The sequence below is a fragment of the Boleophthalmus pectinirostris genome, unplaced genomic scaffold (assembly GCF_026225935.1).
Source record: "Boleophthalmus pectinirostris isolate CB_2022bp ecotype Guang Dong unplaced genomic scaffold, ASM2622593v1 HiC_scaffold_23, whole genome shotgun sequence".
NCBI lineage: Eukaryota > Metazoa > Chordata > Actinopteri > Gobiiformes > Gobiidae > Boleophthalmus > Boleophthalmus pectinirostris.
The window spans coordinates 9,954,580-9,968,483 of record NW_026571207.1 but is presented as its reverse complement, the minus strand read 5'-3'; the positions used below and the strand labels follow the sequence as shown (position 1 = coordinate 9,968,483).

Genomic DNA, 13,904 nt, shown 5'->3' with positions numbered 1-13,904 from the left:
ATATGTCACCAAAAATAAACAAGTACTCCTCAGATGAACAGATTTACTAACTTTACCAAATTTGAAAACACTGCACACATAGCCTCAGTTGCTCTCAGCTCTCAGTCATAGCCACGACTGATCCTCAGAACCATCACACAGTGTCTGTAGCATCACTGTACGTTTTAAATTCCTCCCATCTTGTAGAGTGACATCCATAAATCTGAAAAACAATCCTCCTGTTTAGGGATAAGACACTGATGGTTGTGGTGAAGAGCAGATGTGGAGGCTGAGGGGCCTAATAGTTGTGCTCCTGCTGTGTACATCTAAAGGTTTAATAAAGTAACGCTGTGCACTCATTTTTTTGAACAGAAGATGAAGTGAGTGGCTGAGAAGCAAAGATAATAGACTCTGATTGGCTGACAGTGACAAACTGGTTACAAGAAGTACATAATAACATTTCTCTACTTGATTCCTCTTCTGTCAAGTTCATTTGTACATACTTGTACAGACCACATCAAATTTACAACTAAACTGGGACATATCTATGACCCTCTAACCTCAGTGATCAAATAATCAGAAACCATAGTCATCCAGATTGCAATTCTACTTTCAGCGTCTGTACTTTATGATTGTATTGCAAGAAATAAACCAATTCTTCAACAAAATTTCTATGTAAATCAGCCAAAGGCAAATGAAAAAGTAAGTTCAAGTGTACCACACTAGCATCCATCATTGTTATGCTCCATATTATGCCAGCAATGCCTTTCCAAAGTTACTAACAACTTCTTTAATAGCTCCTCTGTTGCAAATTGTAGTTTCGCTCTTGTTGATGTATCGCAGAAGAGGGTTGATAATGTGCTCCGTCCTCTCTGCAGACCGGCCTGATGCATGCTGGGAGATTTCAGGGAGCGCTCTGGGGACACTGGTCTAATCTCTGGCTCATTTATAAAGCTGTACACAGGTGCTGAGGATTAGCCTGCAGTGCTGAAGTAGCCCGAGGTGCACCATCAGTCACATACTCGAGTTTATATGGGGACTCTGCACTGACTGGACTCATATTTGTAATTAAGATCTAATTTACACCAAGGGGTACAAGTTTCTACTGTAGTTGCTGCTGAAGCATAGGCGTTATAAGTACTTACACAGCTAGTACTTGTTGTCATTGAGCGGTATTTGAACAATAAATACTGGAATAAGTGCAGTTTTCCTTCTTATTTAAGTGGCTATACCCATTGTAATAAAGTACTGGGTCAAGTACATTTATATTGTATAAGCAGCAGAGACCACTGTGTGTTGTCTGCATTTTATTATAAAACATTTTTATACTCTGCAAACTAGGAAGTGTGCTGTTAGCATGCTAGTTGTAAGCATCACTATGACAGTTATTTATTGCAATTCAAGTCCAATGAAGAGCTTGAAATGGTACAAAGGTAAGAACTGAACAGTCAGAGGTTAAAAAAAAAAAGATAAAGGATACAAAACACAAGTCCAAGCTCTGTCAAAACTACCTCAGGAAAAAATAACAAGATGGTAAAGCTTGAAAACATAGAGTGTCCAGCACAGTGTCCAGACTTAAACCCCATCGAGCTGGTTTTGGGATGAACTGGACAGAAGAGTGAAAGAAGCAACCTACAAGTGCCACACATTTATGGGAACTTCTGCAACAGACTTTCTGAAGAATATTTGATTTCTATTGTAAAAAGAATGAGCCACGAGTGTGTTCAGCTGTTACATCTGCCAAAGGTGGACACTTTGAGGAGTCAAAAGTTTAGAATATGTTTTGGTCAACAGTAAACAGTAATTTTTATTTTTTAATGTGGTGTTCTAAAACAGGTAGTGTATGATAAAACAAACAACAAAACAAAAATATTTAAAAGCTGCACTGTTTAACTCTTCTGATGAAGCATCCATCACCTGCTTCGCTCCATGGAGATGCTTCCTGGAATGTTCCACAGTATGACATTACACTTATGCAAACAGCAAGTGACGCCACAGGGCCAAGTTATTTATCAGATCTGGAAGAGGCGAGCCCAGTCACAGTAAGAATTCACATTTTTAGGTCACTAAAAATAAAATTATGGAGTAAATACAAGATGGATACATTTATTGACGTACTGGGACATTCCAGACAAAGCAATAACATCTCCTTGGAGACAATCAGGTGGCGGACCCTCCACTAGAAAGGTTACACAGTGCACCATTAATGTTTCAATAATTTATATATCGTTAGCCTCATAGCATAATTGCCTAGGTATTTTTTTTGGCCAAATTGTGATATCTGCCTAACTTTACAATGTGCCTGCTAAAAAATTAGTTTTTGTCTTATTTCCGAAAGCGTTCAAATATGACTTAGGCAACTATGCTGTTAGGCTAACGATATATATTTCTACATTTTAAACCATTATTTCATTATTCATCATTCACTCATCATAATTTATTTTTTTAAGAATCCCCATTAGTCTCTGCAAGTGCAAAAAGTGCTCTTCCTGTGGTCCAATCTCAAACTTCCATCCTAAAGGAACAGAAAAAACATATCCAAGTTAATCACAGTGGTTGTTTAGCATTAACCATGTAGCACTATTTCACTTTCAAAGATTGATTTTTTGAGATGTTAATCCTTAAGCCTGCTTGCATTGGATGGATACTTTACACTTTCACACACAGAAGTTTAATGGTGATAGAGGAACACCTTGACCTAAACCTCCTCGCTGGATCCAGAATGCTTAAACATGCTCCAGCAGAGGAGTGAGAAAACCCTTTACTCACACTTTTATAGAAAATCTCCCTCTCATATCCACTATACATAAAATGTGCACCTGTCCTGGCACTCAGCACCAGCCCCGTCTCGCAATGTCGGATTATGTCAGCTGGTGAGACTGATACACTCCGCTACGCTACCACCCCGGGGAGGGAGTGTAACCCAATATTCAAGACTATTTTGAGAATGTATGACTTTTCCCAATGCACAAATAGCTTTAGGTTTGCAGACGGGGGCATAGCTTCTCAGGATGGTCCCAGGGGAAGGTATCCATTTCTCTGGCTAAAATGGAATGAAAATGTGCATTAGCCACAAGGTCTCATGACTGTCCCGAATGATTTTACCAACTGTAGGTTTGGATGTGTGTGTTGTGGAGCAGAATAAGCTGTGGCAAGATCAATTTATTCAAACAAGAAGAGAGGGAGAGTACAATGGGGTGACTGAAATGTGACCTCTCAGGCGAAATGTAATAGTGTATTTATGTTGCACAAAAGAATCTACTTTTTCGAAGACAGACTTTGGTTTGAGGAGATTTTCGAGTGCACAGATTCTCAACTAGTGGGTGAAGGGCAGAAGTGGAATATAGGGCATGATTAAAGAGCTAATATGCTATTTTCAGATCTGTTATTATGTTGTTTCCTTATCAGAAACATACCTGAAGTTTTGTTTTGTTTCATTCACACGTTTAATCCCCTATTTACAAGAGACGTGACCAAGTCGTTGTTTTGCAAGTCTCAAGTAAGTCTCAAGTCTATGACCTGAAGTCCGAGTCAAGTGCCAAGTCAAATACAGGCAAGTCCAAGTTGAGTCTCGAGTCACTGTCCCATAAGTCCAAGTCAAGTCCAAGTCATCTGCTATGAGCTTCAAGTCATTTCCAGTCTTTAAACCAAAGTACCAGATTTTTGCAATTTATATGAGAAGAAGAAGTCATGATATATTTATATATGAGCATTTATATAAGAGTTGTAGAAATGCAAATTTTTCCTTTTTAAAAGTCTTGACAAGATCTTAGTGTGAATCATTACAGTCAGAATAGAGAGAATTCAGATGTAAAAGTGCTTAATAAGAGTTATTTTGTCAGGTAGTCTCCACTTAACCCTTACATACTGTTTGGGTCAAATTTGACCCGTTTTGACATTCAACAGTAGAAAAAATACCCTAAGCATCATTATTTCATCCTGAAATTTGATGACTTCTCCTAAATTTTGCCAAAATACACAAAAATGAAAATATTTAAACATTTTATACTTTTGTACAGGTGCTACAAATTTTGCAACACTGAGGCTGTCTCGGGTCAATTTTGACCCGTATCTATTAAGATGGATTTTAGCTCTATCAGTGCAGGTCAAATGATGCAAAATTGAATTTTTAGAGAAACTTGAAACTGTGAAACTGCACAGACCATGTTTGTGTGTATTTTTTTTAAGGCACAGTGGTGACAGAGTTCAAGAGTTCACTGTTTTGAGATTCCCCCATGCCCCAGGTTCACATATACAGACGCCTGTTGGTTTTTAAAGGGGCAAAGGAGAATCTTAAAACAGTGAAAGGAGTGATCATCCTGTTTATGGAGCACATAAGGAACACAAGTCAAATCAAGTGGCAGAGAGATCTTTGCTTCTAAGTTTGAGTAAGTTCACTCAGGACACCACAATTGTCTCATCCATGTAAAAGAAGAACAAGAATGTCATCCTTATGAGCACATTACATATGGTTGCTGAGGTGAGCTCCTGGGAGCTCCTTCAGCATCATCATCATCAGCCATCATCCTTGACTACAATGCCACTAAGGAGGAGTGGAAAACCTTGACAAAGTAACAGGCACAGCTGCAAGAGCAGAACCTCCCACTGGGCTGCTTTGCCTGTGGAGTGAGCTGAACCCGAGCTGGAGGGCAAACAGGAGGAACTGGAGGAGGTTCTTTTTTGGAGGAGCTTGGAAAGGCCCTTGTGACTCCCTGTATGCAAAGGTGACACCAGCTTCCCCACACAACAGCTTCAGCAGCATTGGTGAGGCCAGTGCAGTGATCTGAACCTGAGCCTGATCAAAAAGTCACACCAGAAACCAACACAAGGGCACAGAAGAGAAGGAGATGCAACTTTAGCCCTGCAAAGAAGGACTGAAAAACAGATACAACCTGCTGCAAATGTGGGAAACACAGATGCAAGTCCCAGACACGCAAAGTTTCCTTCCACTGCTCTGAATGCACTGACTAGTTTGAAATAAGCATAAGGGCCGCAGTGGATAAACATGGAGATATTATAAATTCCAACAGTTCCAGAATATTCATGTCATTTTCAAATGCAAAAATATATATAAAAATCATAATGGCTTTTATGTTTTTAGGTGTTTTGTAAAACAGGACTATGATACTTGTGATAGTAGATGTTTTTATCCAAAAACGAGGTGGATAAAAACATAACAACAAACAAATATGCTTTTCCTGCTCTCAGAAATATTATATTTATATATTACACTTATGTATTAATGTGAGACAGTCTGTTTAGTCATTTTAAATAGATCTGTAGTTCAAAATTTGGTTTGGACACTTACTATGAGGGAATTCTTGGTCCGGGTCAAATTTGACCCGAACCATACTGTGAAGGCTTCAGAAATGAACAGTATGTAAGGGTTAAATGGAAGGATCTACTGTGTAGTACTGTGTTGTACTGTATATTACTGTAGTACATTTGAGAAGACCTTATCACAGTACTTCAATTACATCCAAAGTAACAAACATTTTATCAAGTCTCAAGTCCTAAAAATAGTGACTCAAGTCTGACTCCCATCACGACACCAAAGCGTAACAGCATGTAAGCACAGCAGCACAGCACAAGACCAGCATACGGGCAGGTTTGGCTTTCCTTTTTAACTGGTCCAACAACTGTCATGACGCTAAGTGCTGCTCAAATTAGGTTGGAGTTCTAATTTTGCAGTTTAAACAAAGTGTCATCAGTATTTTTAGGCAGTAAATAAGTATATATTGTCTAAATAAATTTCCGATGCCCTATCAAAACACGTTCTCTAAAACCACTACAGTTGTGTAAACACACCGCATCGCATATACAGGAGCTCGGGGAATGACTCGCGATGGACTACGGAAAGTTTACAGCCGTGGAGGATAAACATAAAACAAACTCCATACATCTTCACTAGCTTCATTTGGATTTCGGTCTCTACTGAACAAAAGGTTCAAAGTAGCTGTTAACTTGAAAACTAATATAGGACCTTTTAAGATTTTAAAATTAAAAAGTGCAAAAAAAAAAATACAGTAGTAACCAAAGTACAACTGAAGAAATGTACAATGGTTTATTTATTGGCGATACCGCTTTTTGCAAATAAACAACATTGCCTTTTTATGGAATTCAGTTAAATCTGTTTTGCTTTAGTATTGTAAAAGCAGATCTTGGGGTCAGAATGAGGCCACACTTTAATTAGAAAACATTTTTATCGTCCACAAACCAGGAAGTAACACTGGAGAGCTGTTAGCATGCTAGTTGTCGGTACAGTCACAGCAAAACTTCGCCCCGGCCTCTGAAAGTTGTGAAAAGTACTGTGTGTATGCCAAAACTGCGGTGAATAAGAGGATAATAGATGAAAATGACCTCTGGTATTTTGGATCGTTGCACCAAACTTGCGTCACAAACTTCTCAAAACATTTTCATTGACAAAAAAAAAATTTGAAATGGCATAAATAGTAATAGTAGCAGTTAGGTTTGTTTCCTCTTTCAGGTACTTTTGGTGCAATTTCACTGCAAAGTTCACTGTCAAATCCTTAAAACAATAATTAACCACTGGTATCTTGGAACACTGCACCAAACCTACGTCAGACTTCTTAAAGCAATTTTGTTTCTAACATTTTCATTGACAAAAACGCAACTCTGTCACTTTGCTGCCATGTACGTAGCTGTGTCCTTGCATGAGAAACACAACTTGGCAACACAGACAAACTTACCGGAAGAATGCAGTTCGCTCATTCAATGCCCTCCTTGCCAGAACGTTCCAGTAAATCTCTTCAAGTAGTATTTCACTTTGGATTCTCTCATTACCACCGGAGCTGACTGCTGATGTGGTAATGGCGCTAGCTGCTTGAAGTAGTTGGAGTAGCAGTTTGGCTTTTGCACGTGTCTTGTCGCTAAACGGCTGTAAAAGCGATGGGAGCGATCATTAAAAAACAAGCGTGCGTGTTTGCGGTGAGGAAGTGAGTCGGAGGTGTGGAAAGCGCAGGCGGAGAGGTGCCCAGATGTGGCGTACATTAGTAACTTCTAAACATGACGGCAAAGTTTGAATTACATGCAGGGGAAAAGAGAGAGAGAGGTGTAAGTGTCATGGTGACGGCTTTATTCATGAATAAATAATTTCACATGACATTGCTGCATTCTATAGTTCAATAATGTTTAATACAGATGGCGGTCCGCTAAAATTAATCATGTTCAAATTCAGATCTGTGTTGTAATACTCTCGGTTAATAGAAGTGGTCTGGTCAAAATATGTGGATGTTTCTATCTGGAATTTTCAAAGTACAATGTAATCTATGCAAAAATCTGGCTCTTGGGCCTCATCTGGCAGTATGATATCGTCACATTCTACAATCTGAAAACCACCAATTGTGACACATTATTTGGCAATGATATTCAATATTTACATATTTACATGTGAAACATATTTGTATATTTCACATCTTGAAAGTATTTTGGATTTTATTTGAAAAGAGCCACAGGCGTCAGACACCAGAGTTGAGAAATCTGAACTTTTTGCGAAATTTGCAGCTCGTCAACAAGTTTCAAACATCTGCCCTCAATGCAAAACGTCCGACTAGAGGCATTTGGCACCATTTCTGAACCCAGCATGAAGAACAAGACTTTATTTTCCAGCTTAGGTACTCCCCATACTGGATTCTGGTGTAGGGCTCCATTTACTGGTTAACTAGCTGATCATTTTAAGCATGCAGTAGAAATGAACGTGATTTGATGGTAGAAACATTTTGAATTAAGGCCTGTTTACACGAGAACGCTTGCAAGTAAAAATAACAAAATATTTTAGCGGAATTGCCTTTTGTTTACACGGTGACTGCGTTTTTAAGGCTTAAAAATGCAAAAATCTGAAACCACCTTCGTGACTAGAAAAGTTGAATACTCTCTGCCATAACGTTTCCATCTACACTGCCCAAGACGCAAAACTCTGGTCAGATCTGCTCACGTCACATACGCGTTTACGTCACATACATCACCACCTTGTGTCACCGCCGAGCCGCCTGGCATGCGTACTCAATCGAATTCCACACCCTTTTGCGTCACCGTATGCACGCAGATTTCCTCCAGAAAACGCTTGTCTAAACGTGGAATAAAAAGTGAAGACGCGACGCCACTTTTGCGTCTTCTGTTCAGACCGTCATCATACAAACGTAGCCCAAGTCTGCCGATGATTTATAAACTGTGCATGGCTTTTACCCGTGACACAACAAAAAGTTAAAACTGCATGTTTGGCAGACTTAACTTTTGCAGAGGATGGTTTTCAGTGTGAATCAAGAGAAATACTTCAGGGATGTTTTAGATGAGAGAACAATGGCATAACTCAGTTTAAAGCTCCCATTCTAATTCAATTTTGCTTAATATGTGTCCTTTAAATTCAACTTCTTTGTAATAATAGATTGATAATGACTAATGCCAGTTTTTTTTCTTTCAAAAACATTGTCCAGATGACTACCTTTGAACCCTTTTCCACCATGGACCACTCACACACACAGTCGAACGAGGGATTACATAGACTCTATTCAGCTTTATTGAAATCCAGCACACAACAATGCACAAAAGAACAGTAAGGGAACACTCTGTAATGTGCACAAATCCAACCTCAAGTGCACTTTTGTGTTCTTGCATTCATCATATCACATGTCATTAAACATAAACAGACTATGCATACCGCTAGATTATATGTCTGGAAAACTTTTAACGGAGACATGATTTCAGTCCTGGAATACCACTGGAACAACATTATTTTCTGATTAGCTTTTGTTTCTATGCGTTTGAAGTGCAGCTTTGGATCCGTCGGGCATCTTAAATATATCCTATAATGACCTTTCGGAAGAGAAAAACACTGCTTAGTTCTGTTTTTTTCCAGTCTTGGCTTTGCTCACAATTCTTTCTATACTTAACCAGTGTCCCGTCTGTTAAGCCAGTGGAAAGCATGCAGTATCAGGCACCAAAACTACATTATACTTTGTCTTGGCCTCCTCTTGCACCATTAAATCGACTTTTTACATCTGAAAGTGTTGTTTTATGCTCAGAGGGAAGTCAGGCAAAAATCAATAGACCGACGCAGCCTGTGATTTATTTTACAGGGTCTAAATCATCCAAACACAAACACGGTGTAATGCGTGTAGGAAGCATCTGGTTGGGATAAATGTGAACTGTATTTGAATGGAAAACAGTGGTCCCCATCATGAAAACAAAGTAGAGCCAGGAGGAGTGTGGCGGAAGTGATGGATCGGCTAAAGAAATATACGGAAATTTTGAGGTGTTGGTTTTTCGCCTGGAGTTTTAGAGAGTGGGTGATGATGCAAAAAATGAATGAAAATATTTCTTTGGAATATTAAGCTGGAAGAAGAGTTTTGTGCTGAAGTTACTGCCTGTTGTAAAGGATTTATGTGTGTTTTTTTAATGGAGAATTTGTTAGGAATGGGTTTTGGTTATGGTGAAAAGTGTAACTGAAATGAATATGATGTTTTTTGGGGGTGCAGCACACATTAAGGGGCATTCATTTGTCGTTTGATAGCTAATGCCTAGTTTATTGAAGAGGTGTTATTATTGAATATTAAATTTGACATTTACTGACTTAAAATGAAAAAGAAAAATGTATTTTTTTCACTGTGAAGACTTAAATATGATTGTAAATACCTCTACCAAACCACTGACCAAATGCAGTCATTCTATAGTCAGTTCACATATCATTAAACCTATATACTAGGGATGTAACAATAACCAAAATATTGTGATATCGTATCATCAAAAGTCTGACAATAATATCGTGGACTGTCACAGTTTATTGAATTACAAGTTCCTTTGCTTAAATGCATGGTTTTATAGTAGCAACAGCTTGTAAACATAGGGAACTACATATCCCATGATTCATTTCAGTGCAAATAACATGAAGACATATGCTTTTTACTTGAATTCTTGGGATTATTACAGAAATAATTCACACCAAAGACTTGTCAAGATATTTTAAAAGGAAAAAGTGTCTACAATTATCTCAAATATTGTACCGTGAGATTTGGGTATCGTTTCTTCCCGACTATATACCCGTATATTTTGACTGACCACACAGTTTCTTCTGCATTGTTTGACTCCAGAAGGGTCAAGGAGGGACCATAGAGAGTGAAATTTGCTTCCAAATTTCATCTTCTGTCCAAAATTCTCATCAAAACAAAATATATAACTTCTTTTTCTGCAGTAAATAAGAGTTGTTGCTTTGATCGTTGATTCTGCAAAAATCTGAGCCATTTCTTAATCTTTCTTTAGTCATTTTTTTTTTTTTAAAACATGTAAACAGCCATGTTTGTTTTTGACGCGAATAGAGCATGCATCTCTGATTGGTTAACAAGCCTGTCAATCATGTCCTCTGAAATCATGGGGACACGATACGGCACCAGATCCACTCGTCTTTGTAAAGTTTAGTCAAGCGTGTGGTTCTGGCTGGACAGGTTAATAGTCTTATCACTCAGTTTTGATATTAAGAAATGGTTTGATACATGGATATGATTTTGATAAAACAATGATGATAATAAAAACATTTTGGTAGACAATAGAATGCATTTTAACACCTGATCTTATACTCTTATGTAGATGAAAACCTACTCAGAAAATGTCATATTTTGTCTTATTTATTTGACTTTTTTCGTGTCATTTACTGTCAGCACTATCTTGTTATCTTTTTTATCTTGTCTTTTTTTTTTTTTTTTTTTTTTTGACAACCCTATAGCTATCCTTCACTGTTTCTTCTTTATTGTAGTTTAAAACGCCTTCACCTCTCAATCTCTCAACAGCACCTTTTGGCCCTGATGAGACGTGGGCAGGCCATGACTAACACTGACACACAGACTTGTAGGTAGACATTTGACAGCTCCTTTAGTAGTTAACCGAGAAGGTGTCAAAGCTCCCCACACTTCCGCTTCCTTCTGATCTTACATCTGTTTAGCTGCAGCCGCGCGCTAATTAGCTGCAGCTTACGGGCCCCGGAAACGTGGCAGCTAACGCGGCTCCATCGACAAGTCTGATCCTTCCTCGACAAATCTCCGTCTGTCACAGAGCTGATCTTTCATCCCGAGAAACAAGTCCACGTTTGTTTAACTCCGGGTCTATTTGGAGCTGTCGACAAGAGCAGAATGAATCTTAGCGGGTTACAGAGTTTATACCTGCTGTTATGACTTGTACTAAAAGATAATGAATGAATGAAGTATTATGTAAATGTTGGCAGATAGGAACTGTTTGGAAGGAGTATGTGCTGAAGAAATAGTGTGGTGTTGGGGAAGGAGTAAAAGGGGCAGGATCTGAAAGACTAAAGGGAAGAGTGAATGGGAAGGAGGGGGCGGGGTCTGGAGGACTAAAGGGGACAGTGAGGAGGAAGTTTGGAGGAGTAAAAGGGAGAGGGAGGAGGAAGTCTGGAGGACTAAAAGGGGGACTGAGGGTGCGGCGTCTGGAGGACTAACAAGGAGAGTGAGGAGGAAGTCTGGAGGACTAAAGGGGAGGTTTGAGGGGGTGGGGTTTGGAGGACTGAAGGGGAGAGTGAGGAGGAAGTCTGGAGGACTAACAAGGAGAGTGAGGAGGAAGAGGAGAAAGTATGGAGGACTAAAGGGGAGAGTGAACAGGAAGGAGGGCACAGCATCTGGGGGACTAAAAGGGGAGAGTGAGGTGGAAGGGGAGGAAGTCTGGAGGACTAAAGGGGGGACTGAGGGGGCGGGGTCTGGAGGAGTAAAGGGGAAAGTGCGGAGGAAGAGGAAGAAGTCTGGAGGACTAAAGGGGGGACTGATGGGGCAGGGTCTGAAGGACAAAAAGGGAAGAGTGAGGAGGAAGGGGAGGAAGTCTGGAGGACTAAAGGGGGGACTGAGGGGGTGGGGTCTGGAGGAGTGAAGGGGAAAGTGGGGAGGAAGAGAAGGAAGTCTGGAGGACTATAGGGGGGACTGATGGGGCGGGGTCTGAAGGACTAAAGGGGAGAGTGAGGAGGAAGTCTGGAGGACTAAAGGGGAGAGTGAACGGGAAGGAGGGCGCGGGGTCTGGAGGACTAAAAGGGAAGAGTGAGGAGGAAGGGGAGGAAGTCTGGAGGACTATAGGGGGTCTGAGAGGGCTGAGTCTGGAGGACTAAAGGGGAGAGTGAGGATTAAGTCTGGAGGACTAAAGAGGGCACTGAGGGGGCGGCGTCTGGAGGACTAAAGGGGAGAGTGAACGGGAAGGAAGGCACGGCATCTGGAACACTATAGGGGAGAGTGAGGAGGAAGTCTGGAGGACAGGAGGGCCCAGGATCTAGAGGACTAAAGGGGACTGAGGTGGTGATGTCTGGAGGAGTAAGGGGTAGGAGAGAGAGAGAAGGAAGAGGGGTGGAGTCAGGAGGAGTCAAGGGGACTGAGGACGTGTGGTCTCGATCACTAAAGGGGCGAGTGTGTTGGTTAGTCTGTTACAACTTTATAAACATTTTGATGTGTTTTATTAGCATTAGAATAACACGTACATACATATAGACTGAATGTACACACATAAAGCAGATATCTCAAAATGAACAGCTGGAAGCAGTGTTCCCAGCGTTTGACCCGGGTGTCTCTCAAAAGTATGGCTTTGTTCAATATAATCTCAGCTTTAAAGTCCGTCCAGACACGCACAGATCCTGTAAACACCACTTTGATCCATCGCCTATACCACAATTTCATACAAAACAATTCCATGTGTGCAAACCCTGCTTATTCTTCCAAAATATTACCTGACTGCAACATGACATGCCAACACGGTCTGAAGCTATTTTCCTAAATCAGCTTCTCTTTTTGATATCCAAATGCAAAAGAAATGGTACAGACATCTTTCCTTTATTTTATCATCATGGTTAATGGACACTTTGGCTGACAGCGAGACCAAACATTGCATTGGCACAGTTCATTCTTTTGGGAATAATGGCTTCCAAAGGATATCAGAAGTATTGTCGAGGAACAGAAAATGCAATAAATTGCTGCTATAAAAGAGTGTATGGGGATTTGAAGAACATTAGAATGTTGTGAGAAGTTAATCCATCAGTCTGCTGGTGCAGGTCTGAAATCGTAAAGAGTGTTTAGGTAATGGCAGGGTGTGTGTTGTGATAAAGTGAGTGGACATCTTTATAATAGCCCTGGAACAAAGAATGTCACTATATCATCACAACAACATCACGATTTTACGAAACGGCAAAATGAAAAATACCCTACATCAAATAGAATGACATATTTGCTCCTGAAATTCTCCAACGTATAATTTTTTGGTTGTTATATTGTCACCTGTACACATTTATTGTAACAGGTCATTTATAGATACTGTCAACTTCAAAGAAATAATGTTAAATGTTAAATAAAGGGTATTTTAATTTTACTGTGGTTTAATGACTGCTAACATCAAACACCTTTAGATCACCATGTTACCATTTATTGTTTTATAGAGAAAAATCCCACACACCATTTTAGGACAAATCTAATAAATCTCACAATTTGCAACTAAGACAATGTGCGGGATTTTTCTCTATGTTCTTGGGCTGCTCCCTCTCCTCCAACGCACCCATCTCAAGTAACTGATGTGCGAAGTTTTCATTATTTTATACCATGTATTTGCAGAAAACAAAGTATTAACATGTTTTAGTTTCACTTTCGTTTTTGAGTCTCCCCTCCCATTGCTTCCTGTGTCACTTCCCTGACACTGCACAGGTTCAGCTTCAGGTGAAGAAGTTCTGTACAGTTTTGTATCACGCTTTTGAATATTTATGGAGGATTTTCTTGTGGGAGCAGGACATAGGATTATGGTATGAGAATTGCACAGAATCTTACAGCTAACCATTATAATGCACACATTCTGCATTTGCATTAAATAGTTATGTCAATATTTATTTACTTTGCAAAGTTTGAGGTCTTTCCAGAGATATTTTCAGTAAGATAGGCTGTGTA

At 39.8% G+C, this 13,904-nt stretch overlaps 1 protein-coding gene across 1 annotated transcript in view; it reads left to right on the top strand.

The window, feature by feature from the left end:
- Nucleotides 1–13,904, top strand: part of pdgfc (platelet derived growth factor c) — a 144,190-nt gene that overhangs the window by 41,882 nt on the left and 88,404 nt on the right. The window lies entirely within an intron of this gene.